General features: G+C 39.3%; 1 pseudogene; it reads right to left on the reverse strand.

The window, feature by feature from the left end:
• Positions 1–607: 607 nt before the first annotated feature.
• Positions 608–4,029, reverse strand: LOC142456092 (integral membrane protein GPR180-like; annotated as a pseudogene).
• Positions 4,030–12,051: the final 8,022 nt, after the last annotated feature.

A 12,051-nucleotide genomic window follows, 5' to 3' on the forward strand; every position in this document is an offset into this window, starting at 1 on the left:
GATGACTCATTAAAATTTGGTGCCAACTTTAAGGCTACTAGGAAAATGTGATTGATCAACCTTTTCCAAGCATTTGCTCCCGGCACCTGAGCAGAGATTCATACATTTCTGGCACAGGCCCCTGGGAAGCACTGGGAACCACTGTGGTACAGTTCCTCCCACCTCACAACGATAGGGAAGCTGTTTAACACAACCTCGTGCATAAAGTTGAAATAATTATTGTTCCTTAGAATGAACCCGATAGCGGTGAGTTTAATTGTTTTTAAGTCCAAATTCTCTGCCGTGGTTACCATGCGAGAGAGCTCGATTGAAGATTGTAATCGCCTTTTAACTGACGAGGTGAGCTCCTTGAAGGACTATCAAAGAGCACCTATTTGGTGGGATAGCTGCGAGTTGTTGTGGAGCTTTCAATTTCCGTAGAAGAAAGAATTTTTTTTCAGATGTAGACAGATGTTATTTTCATGATATATCAGATTAAGAACATTACTAGCACATTTCAGAGGGGCTGGTGGATTGGAAAACTAAAAATGGTACCCATTTGAGGGGTAGTAGGGCAGAGGGTGGAACTGAGCTGATTAACAGGAAGAGACTCTACGAACCAGGGCATTTTTCTTTCTTCCAAAATCAAATTCTGGCGAATGTGATGTAGAACTCCCGTTTGAGTGTCCTCCTTTCCACGGCGATGATCTGGTGGAGTCCACAGCCTAAAGACAACGCGAGGCAAACTCATAGAAGGATGTGAAGGATCCCTGCTAAGCTGTGCTGTGAATGGTAGTTGTACTGACCGGTGTCTTCCAACTGCTCCCAAAGTAGCAAGACGCTCGGAGTTAAGACTGTGGCCACAGCAATGCCTGTGGACATAGGAGTGGAATCCCATTGGAGAGTTCTGCTCTGTGACTTCTTCATTTGGACAATTGTCCAGCCCATGCACAGGCTCAGAAGAAGATACAACATTTGAATTTGGGAAGCGATGTCAAAAAATTCTGCCAAGCTTCCCATGAAGGGCACCCCTATTCCATCTTTGGCGTTCCTGGAGAAGTGAATGTAATTAGCTAAAGCTGAACCAGCTTGCAACAGCAATGCAGTTTCAGAACTTTCAAAATCATGTGCATGGGTCCTCCTTTCTTAATAGCCTGCCACAGGGACTGAGCATAAATGCAAGCAATTACAAAGTATACTAGGACGAGAAGGAAAAAGAACTCATGTAACCCAGATCCTCCAGCACTAAAGTGATCAAGTGGATTCCCTTCGGCATCTGGGTTTAGTAGCATCATTTCAAATTGGATCTCTTCCACCTGTGAATTCTCAGAGTCGTCTTTGCATGTGTATTTGTCTGCATAAACCACATGCCAGGCTTGCGGATACGGAGTCTGGGCCACTGTCAAATTATATTCAGTCTTATTCAGTTTCAAAAAGACATGCCATGATCCAAATGCAGAAGGATCACGGGCCAGTGGGTTGGAAGTCCTGTGGATCCAGTGGTGCTGTAAGCATCTCAGTGCTGGCTGGGGTCTCTATGTGGCTTCTCCAGGTCCAGGGTTCTGGTTGCATCAGGGTAGGTCCATGTGGCTTCTCCTCAGGGATGTCTCGCAGGGAGTGAGCAGAGAGAGTCTCCAAGGGAGCGAGCACACAGAGAGAAGACTGTCTCCCACTTGTCAATTGAGCTTTAGGTAGCGTTTCGCTACAGCTGTAAGTGTGACCACTTTCCTGCAGTGGAAACAGGTAGAGTTTCGCGTCTTTTCCAATAGCTGCAGCTATGTTGTTGATTCTGACACACACAAAGCATGGTCACCGTGGAACTTGAAGTGACCGAAGCTCTGCCCGCGAGCATCTCGGGCCGCAGCTGTGCTGAAATGGCCTGCACGGTCTTCGCCTGGCCGCCAACGGGCCACCAGCAGCACGTGAGGACTACTGCCAGCAGCCGCAGCCCCCCCCATGGCCGGATTCCACCGGCACTGACACCCCGGGCCCAACCGCCTCGGGCCACCGGCCCCACGTCCAGAAAGAATGTTTTATGAAAGAACTTATTACAACAGAATTCACAGCCAAGGAAAATGAAAACTCTGATAGACCCTAATGGAGAAATCTATGAAGGTTAAAATAAATACCCCTCCTTTGAATAGCTTGAGGAGATTTGGATTTTAACCAAGGGGAAAGACTCAAGAACTCTTTTCTTGACTAAGAGGATACCTCTGAGATTTGAGAGAAAAAAATGCATGAATATATAGAAATAAGTGTTCACCTTTGAGATGTCACAAATTTTAGACATGATAATACATGAGAGTAGAGATATGCTCATTGTGAGACATGTTTCCAAACGTATGAATTTTTATAAAGACACAGTAACACAGGATAGCTCTAGTACCTTCTTGGCAAGTGAGGTATATATATATATATATATATATATATATATATAAAACATGTTATTAGGGACTCATACAACTCTTATCAAAATCCATACATATATCAATTGTATAAAGCACCTCCGTACATTCTTTGCCCTAATCATTTTCAAAGCATTTGCTCTCCAATTAAGCCCTTTGCATCAGGTTCTCTTTTTTTTTATCCCCTCACTCCCCGTTCCCCCCTCCCTCATGAGCCCTCGATAATTTATAGATTATTATTTTGTCATATCTTGCCCTATCCGGAGTCTCCCTTCCCCACCTTCTCTGCCGTCCATCTCCCAGGGAGGAGGTCACATGTGGATCCTTGTAATCAGTTCCCCCTTTCCAACCCACTCACCCTCTACTCTCCCAGTATCACCTCTCGCACCCCTGGTCCTGAAGGTATCATCCACCCTGGATTCCATGCCTCCAGCTCCCATATGCACCAGTGTACAATCTCTGCCCTCTCCAGTCCTGCAAGGTAGACTTTGGATCATGGTAGTTGTGGGGAGGAAGCATCCAGGATCTGGGGGAAAGCTGTATTCTTCATTGATGCTACATTGCACCCTGACTGACTCATCTCCTCCCCTAAACCCCTCTGTGAGGGGATCTCCAGTGGCCGACAAATGGGCTTTGAATCTCCACTCTGCACTTCCCCCTTCATTCACTTTGGTAAGATTTTTTTTTTGATGATGCCTTATACCTTTGGCACCTCGTGATTGCACAGGCTAGTGTGCTTCTTCCATGTGGGCTTTGTTGCTTCTGAGCTAGATGGCCGCTTGTTCACCTTCAAGTCTTTAAGATCCCAGACACTATCTCTTTTGATAGCCAGGCACCATCAGCTTTCTTCGCCACATTTGCTTATGCACCTGTTTGTCCTCGGCGATCGTATCATGGAGGTGTGCAGCCAATGATATGATTTTTTTGTTCTTTGATGCCTGATAGCTGATCCCTTCGGGACCACACAGGCTGGTGTGTTCTTCCATGTGGGCTTTGTTGCTTCTTCTAAGCTAGATGGCCACTTGTTTATCTTCACGCCTTTAAGACCCCAGACACTATCTCTTTTGATAGCTGGGCTCTATCAGCTTTCTTCACCACATTTACTTGTTCACCCAAAGTTCACTTTCAGCATTCCCTGGGGACCTTGCCGCTCCATTCCCAATATTTATACCTTAAGCTTTGATAAGTATCTTATCCAACAAAAACATAGGTCATAATTTAGAGGTCAAGGTTGTATGTTGTCATTACCCTGCCATGAAATGTGGTATATTTTTTATAAAATCATCAGTATTGATTGTGTGTAATAAAGCACAATAAATTAATCATATAATTGATTATGGTGATATTTCTGTGAGATACATGTATGCAGTTCCATATTTCCTCAGATGAATTTCTCTGATGATTTAAATGATTTTAGTCTTTTTCCTTTAAATAATTATTATTTTATCATTTGTTGTTATTAGGTGCAATGAACTCTGCCATGGTCCTTTGCCACCACCACAATCAGCCTATGACTGAATTCATTGTTATAGACACCGGTTAATCCATCTTGTTGAGTGCCTTCCTCTTTTGTCGATAACTTACCACCAAGACCCAGGTCCTTCCTGCTAATGTGTCCAATATACGTGAGACAAAGTTTCAGCATTTTTACTTTTAAGGAACATTCTGGCTATTCATCTCCAAGATATACTTGTTTATCGTTTTGCAGTCTAAGGTATATTTAATATTTCTTTGCCAACACCATAATTCTATAACAATTCTTTTCAAAGTTTTCCGATTATTGGGCAGCTTTCACATGCATATAAAGTAATTGAGAATACCATGCTTGGGTCAAGTGTACCTTAGTCCACAAGTGACCCCTTTGCTTTTTACTACTTCAAAGTTTTTCCCAATACAATGTGTTGTTTGAATTCTTTATTACTGCTTTATAGAACGTCAATTGTGGATTGAAGTAAAATGAAATTCTTGACATCTCTCTCCAATATTTTCTCTGCTTATAAGTTTATCACTTATTGGCTCAGTTGTGAGCATTTTTGTTTTCTTTATATTAAGATATAATATACACTGAAGGCCGTAGTCTTTAATCTTCATAGCAAGTACTTCAAATCCTCTTCACTTTCAACAAGCAAGGTTGTATCATCTGCATATTTCTGGTCATTAATGAGTTCTCTAATCCTGAGGTTGAGATTTTCTTTATATATTCAAGTGTCTCAGATTATTTCTTTAGTCACAGATTAAATAAGCATACTGAAAGGATATAGTGCTGACATCCACTTTTCTTGATTTTGAACTACATAGTGATCCTTTGTTTGCTTGGACAATTGTCTCTAATTTTAAAGACCATCTACCTAAACTAGTATGATCCTTTTTATTTATGCCAGAGCCCAGTCAAGTTCAAATCCTTTCATTGTTGGTCCTTTTGGTTTGAGGCCAATTCACTCACTAATAACTCTTAATGTCCACAAATATTTCCATATTAAACACAATAGTTAGCATGTTTGGGTTTTTTTGTCATTTACTAAAGTTAAAAAATTTTAAAGAAATCTAATGATTAATATTTATTTGTTCATAATGAGTCCTTGGTACTGGCTTTCACGGTCTCCTTTTGAAAGAAGCATTCATCACAATCACCACAGAAATGATATGGCTTGTTGGCTGGGTGGCTCTGTTATTGGAGTAGCATGGTAGGTGAATAAAGGTCACCTAAATTCATTATAATCATTTAGTTCTTATTTTAGCTTGTTTTGAGAACCAACTTGTGCTTCTGAATGTAAATGGCAACAAAACATAAGTATTAAGCCTTGTATTTTCAGCACTATTTGTTGAGGCTCAACAGGAGACATCGATCTGATTATATGTATTATTGGAAATAAGAATCAAGTTTCAGTATATAAATATTTGATTATGACTTCATTTTATATATTTGTGTGTATTTATGTAAATTCCATGTGGGGTTACCAATATATTCAAATATATAAATGTGCATACAAATTAAAGTTGCTGCTTTGGGAATTCAATTTATTTTTTTCATTTTTATAAAAACAAAAGATTTTAAAAGATTACCAGGGTCAAATAATCAGGATTATGACTATAATAGCAATACTGTTTTCTTGTAATGCTAGGTTTCTTATGTTTCCTACCATGAACATGAGCACTTTAATATAATTTTTCTTGCAAATTAAAAAATTGGGGGACAGAATTTTCCAACTCTTCTTTTAATGAACATAAATTTCATGAAAGTATATACTAGGGTAGTAGCTTGATAATGAAAAATATGGAAGCCATCTGATAATTAATATGTTTTCAAAACACATTAAGACAACACATTATACCTTAAGGGAACAAAATATGCATCCTTGTAATCCCAATTCCTAGCCCTGTTGATTTAGTGGGTTGTGTGCTGGGCTGCTAACCGAAATGTCAGCAACTCGAACCCACCCGTTGCTCTGTAAGAGAAAGACAGGGCTTTCTGCCACTATAAGGATTGATAGCCTAAGAAATACACAGGACAGCTTTTCCCCCTCTGTTCTATTTGGTCACTGTGAATCAAAGTCAATGTGGTAGCAGTGAGAGAATAGTCCCTGATGTAATTAACGAGCTCACAACATCTTTTTTCCCCAAAGAAACACTTTATAGCTGTTAAAGCCAAGATTCAGCAAGATCTAGTGTGCTTTCTTTACAGAAACTGGAACTAGAAGCTAAGTCTCTAGAGGACTAGAGGATCTCAGGTCACTGTCCATTGTATATTACCAAATTGTCTCCTTGGAGGAAGCAGATGACACTTGATGTTTTTGATATATATTCACTTATATGAGCTGAGAAGCTATAAGTTAATTAGCACTGGGCAATGCTGGGCAGCCAGCAAGTCAGTTCTGTCCCAGAACACTGTCCCTCATTCTCTGCCACTCAAAATCTTGAAAAGAGAAAGAAAGAAAGAAAGCTATTTTGAAATCCTCTGTTGTTCACTAAATATTCCTCAGTCTTTTTGAAAGGTAAAATGTTTATGCAGTAATAAATTGAGCTGATATTTCAAAAATTGCTTATAGTCATATGGTTTTGTGGAAACTAGCTTCCATTTCAAGATTATGTCTGATTTATTTGATTTGGAAATTTAAGTTGAATAAAAACAAGATCAATTCTAAAACTCCATTTTATTATTTCAGACACTTTAGCTACTCTTCCACTTTAGCAATTGTCAACACTTTCCTTCAAGTTATTGTGGGAAATATTTTCAATACAGATTTAAACATAGTTAGGGCAACAGGCAAAAGTGTAATTTTATGGTTCGAAGTAGAGGTTCCAGAGTGGACTTGCCAGAGGTCAACTTTCAGCACCACCACGAGAGTGCTCATGGAGAAGACAAACACCCTTGATGTTCTACTCTGTGAAATAAGGTTACCGTGAAGCTTAAATGAGACGGTCCTTAGAGCAGGGCCTGCCCCAATACAGGTGCTCAAGAGAGATCATCACTGCACATTCCAGATGCCACAAAATGCAGCTTGGCTCTGAAAGCTTGTATTAAAGCATGGGGTTATGCCGCCTCTTAGTTGCTGGTTTTCCTTTATGTCCCTGATGGCCGCCCCACTCCCCCCCCCCCCCCCCCCCCCCGTGCCCTTTGCCTTATTCTGTACTTGATTACTAGAAGGTTAATGTATACTAAAACATTATGCAGATTGATTAGGTAGAAGGAAGAATGGCTTTCACTTTCTCCATTAGGAAGACGCAGGGTTGTATTCACTTAGAATATGAGCTTCCCTTCTCTATAGGTCTGCTCTATGTCCACTGAGAGAATAATGAAATTATTGTTATTTTAATAGCTTATAAGCACGTACTTTACATACCATAGAGCTTAGACAATCAATTATATTAAGAAGAAATGTGCAATAACCACCACAATAAGTTTCAGAACATTTGTTGTACTCATTGTTGGTACCTCTTCATTTTGCCCTAACATCCCCTCTCATGCTCCTAGGTAATTATTAATCTAGTCAATGTCTCTATCCCCAATCTCAGAACAATTGGTTCTTATGATATGGCCATACTCCATATTCACCACCCTGCCCCATGAAGAGATCACTGAAGCTATAGGTGCTATAGAAAATATGATCAAGAAATCAGATAGTGACTGACTATGAGAAGAATAGCATGTGGGGTCTTTAAGCCTGGTCTTCAAACCAGCAACCATGTGAGAGAGAGGACCTCAAAGTCCACACAAGCACAACAGCCTGTGCGATACAAGGATTTAAATTTTTTTAAATGTAAACCAAGCTTATTTTGCTTTTTAAGTAGTGTTCTTAAAGCACTACAGCTTGGTAAACAATGTAAATTAGTATAAGTCATCTAAAAAGCCAGAGTACTGTTTTGTTTTTAATGAGTTGTTAAAAAGATGCAGCCTATTCTAACAGGATAAATATCTTAACCATTTCACTTTGAGTTAATGAAGGCTCACAAATGAGCAACACTCCTCATTGAGGAAAACAAAAAGCTGTTGTCGACAAGTGACAACACACACACACAAAAACAAAAGAACTATGTAAAAATAACTGACAGTGTTCCCATATTTTTTGAAGTCGCTTTACAATGGGATGAGATTTAAAAATTTTTAAATCCTTATCTCAAGGAGGAAATGGCATCAGAGCCTAAATTTGAACACCTAGTTCACAGAAGACTTTGGATGACAGTGGAAGGCCAAATCTATTTGCAGGGTTCTTGCCTGCATTAAACTCCATGGGATGATCTAGTCCAGGGATGTGAATAAACCTGCTATCAGACAGTGGGCATTGTAAAGCTGATTATGGCAGATTTAATTAGGTTAAAAGGTAATACTCTATCATTTGATCTATATTTTGACCCGTTATAAAGTTGTTTCCATTTTAAATATTTCCCGATTTAAAAAAAATTTTCCAAATCAATTTATTCTTATCCTGATAGGTGGTATTGTTAATACTTTAATACCATTAAAAATTAGCCAAATAACCAAGACAGTTACATATACAAAAGATACAAATTAAAACCATTTAAAAATAAGATAACATAATTTGTAGCTGACCACAATTTCTGTATTGAGAAATGATTATGAATTTAAAACCTATGATAAAAACTGTACACCGTATACTTTGAGGGATTTACATTGTAGAAAGCAAAGGTAGTCTTCACTTTTACACATTTAGTGTCTCTGGTGGATTGAGGAGAGAAACACCATGATACTTTGAACCTTTATACTTTTCTCTTATTGATTGTTGTGCATGCTCTGGTGCTCTGAAGTAGGTCTGGTTCTAGATTATTTTCAGTCATTGTTGTTGCTTGCTTGTTTGTTGCTTCATGTTTGTGTGATTTTCTGCTTGTTTTCCTCATCTTTTCATTATAGCTTTTTGTGTTGTGTTGTTGTCAGGTGCCATAATGTCAGTTTTGACCCATAGTGACATCATGCACAACACAACAAAACACTGCCCAGCACTGCACCGTCCTCAAAATTGTTCCTACTCTTGAACCCAGTGCTGCAGCTACTGTGTGTGAGAGGTTTTTGTGCCAACTAGGCTCCTGTAGGGACATATAGGCAGAGATTAATCAAGTTTCAGTTTGATTAGAGGGTGACCGAGATAAATACCTCTCCAAGGATGGCTTCCTCATCTCTTTCTCCCTGGTGATCAGACAAGTATGCTGTTGCCAGACCCAGTCCTTTGCCTCAACTGTGTGCTGTGCTACCTGTGGGCACAGCCTACCTGTGGATCATGTCACCATGAATGCATTGCTAGATCACATGGCTCCATGAGGACCTGCTTCACTATGCTCCTGCACTACTGGCCTCTGCTAAGTCTCAACTTCTTATCCTTATGCTGTTGTGACCCCACACTGCCCTGTCTACTGCCTGCAGGCACTCTGCTCATCTTTCCTGAGGGCAGACTCCACTGTCTGCTTCCTTGACCTTGGACCGGTAGCCAGCTTTGAGTTGAGGGACCTTCAGTATATGGACTATTCCATAAAAGTGAGTTGTACTGAACTCTCTTTACTGCTGTGTGAACTAATATTAGCTGTTGTATTCCTTCTCGCTATATAAACCTATCTATCTATCTATAAAATAAGTGTCCTGGTTTTGTTTCTCTAGAGAACCTTGCCTAACATACTGTGGCAGTCCATCTCTTTGATGGTTTAGTATTCCTTCACTGCAACTGTACTTTACCAAACATGAGGTCCTTCTTCAGGAATCAGTATCACCTAACACATCCACAACATAGTAAATGAAGTCTTGTCATCCTTGTCCATAAGGTCTATTCTAGTCACATTTCTCCCAGGACCGACTTATTTATCCTTTTTGCAGTCTGTGATATTTTCATTATTCTTTTCCAGCATCACACTTCAAATGCACTGATTCTTTTTTGGTTTTCTTTATTCATTTCCAACTTTCACAAGCAAATGAGGCAATGGAAAATACATGACTTAGGCCAGGCACACTTACTCCCAAGTACCTATAAGCTATTTCTCCTATTCGCCATACACCTACCCTCTATCATCGACACACAATACCTTTTCCAACTCCCAGCTGATCCCCCCTAACCTATAGAGCCAGCCCCTATTCCCTACAAATCAAAGAACCTGAGGGAGCACCTTAGTTCATCCATGATGCTACACAGACAACAGCAAACACCACCAGCTACCACAAAAAATCTAGGGAAACAAAAATCAATCACTGAAGATGATCCAAACCCAAAAGTTCACACAGAAGAAGCAGACCTTGTATTGTAAGAAAGAGAATTCAAGAGAGTTGTGCATGAAATTAGGGGATTAATCCTGAAATCAGATGGGGAAAAAAGAGACACAAGAATCCTCACATTGAAGGAAAATACAAGAGTTAAGGAATGGGGGTAGCAGAATTACAGAACACAAAGAGGAATCTCAACAATCGAGTGGAAGAAATGGAAAATCAAATAAGTGAACTCAAATATAACCCAGGAGAATTTAGCAAACAAGATAAGAAATCAGACAAAAAGCAAAAGAGTCTGAAGAAAGCCTGAGGAGGAATTAGGATACCATGTAGTGAAACAATATTTGAATAATTGGGGTCCTTGAGCAAGATGAAGGAAATAAGCCTAAAGTTAGAATAGTAAGGGAATTCTTGGAAGAAAATGTCCTCAATATCAGAAAGGAAAAGAGAATTACCATCCAGGAATCAGAGAAAATGCCAATTAGAATACCCCCATCCCACCTGCCAAAAATAACAAATATTAAAATATACAGTAATCAAATTGTCCACCTTCAAGGAAAAGGAGAGAATCATGAGAGCAAAAAAGCTAGAGAGGAAAAAGAAATCACATATAGTAAACAGATTAAGAATAAACTCAGATTTCTCTGCAGAGGGCATGCATGAAAGAAGTTGGAGAAACATATTCTGAAAGTTGAAAGACAACAACTGTCACCCAAGAATCTTTTATCCAACTTTCCATAACATTTGAAGGAGAAATAAAAGTATTTGTGAATCAGGAAATATTTAGAGAATTCATAAAAACAAAACCAGCATTTCAAAAAATAATACTTTCCATTTCTATAGGGGTAGAAAACCAATAACTGCAGCACATTAACATGAGATCAACAGAGGGTGTAACAGTACCCAGAAACCAACACACAGAAAACAGCACCCAATACATTACAGATCGAATGGAGAAACAGAGACAAGAATAAATTCTTCCCACTGATACGCCACCCTGTAAATGGGGAAGAAAGGAAAATCTCAACAAATAGTAAGAGATGACAGCAACTAACTTGCAATTAGATTTAGTTACACTAAATGTTAATGGACTAAACCTGCCTATAAAGAGACAAAGGGTGGCAGACTGGATTAGACAAGATCCATCAATCTGTTGTCTTCAAGAGAGACAGCTCAAACTCAAAGATAAAAACAGACTGAGAGACAAAGGCTGGCAAAACATTTACCAATATTAGTCTCTGATGAAATGGACCCCAAGGTCCACAAGATAACGATAGACAAGAATGGGCAGTACATGCTTAAGGATCAATAGATCAAGAACATGTAACCATAATAAACATATGCACCTAACAAAAGACCCTCGAAATTCATCAATCAAATCCTCACAGGGTTGAAAGGAGAGATTATTAGATGAACAAGTATATAAGACAAGTTTAATACACCACTCTCAAAGAAAGTTAGATCAATAGGTAAGAATCTCAATAAAGGAATGGAAGAGCTGAATAAGACTACTGATCAACTTGACCTTATAGATACCTATAGAGCTCTCCACTCATCAGCAAGAACACATTCTTCTCCAATTCACATGGCTTATATTCTAGAATAGACTATACTCTGGGACATAAAGCAAGCTTGAGGAGATTCACACACATAGAAATCATCCAACCCATCTTCTCTGACCACTGCGTTATTTAGAAGGAAATCAACAATAGATCAATAGGGGAGGTGGGCGGGGAAGACAACTTGCAGACTCAACAATTCATGTCTCAATAGGATTGGATACTAGTCTATAGAAAAGAGGTGATTAAGAAGTTCCTAAAAACTAATGAGAAGGATAACACTCTCTTCCTAAATTAATCCATATGGATATTAAGAACTTCCAGAGAAAATGGCGTTGATATAGGCATATTCATCTGTAGTTCCCTGTGAATGGTACTGGATTTGTGGGTGAGGGAGCCAAATCAA

This window comes from Tenrec ecaudatus, chromosome 9 (genome assembly GCF_050624435.1).
Source record: "Tenrec ecaudatus isolate mTenEca1 chromosome 9, mTenEca1.hap1, whole genome shotgun sequence".
Taxonomy (NCBI): Eukaryota; Metazoa; Chordata; class Mammalia; order Afrosoricida; family Tenrecidae; genus Tenrec; species Tenrec ecaudatus.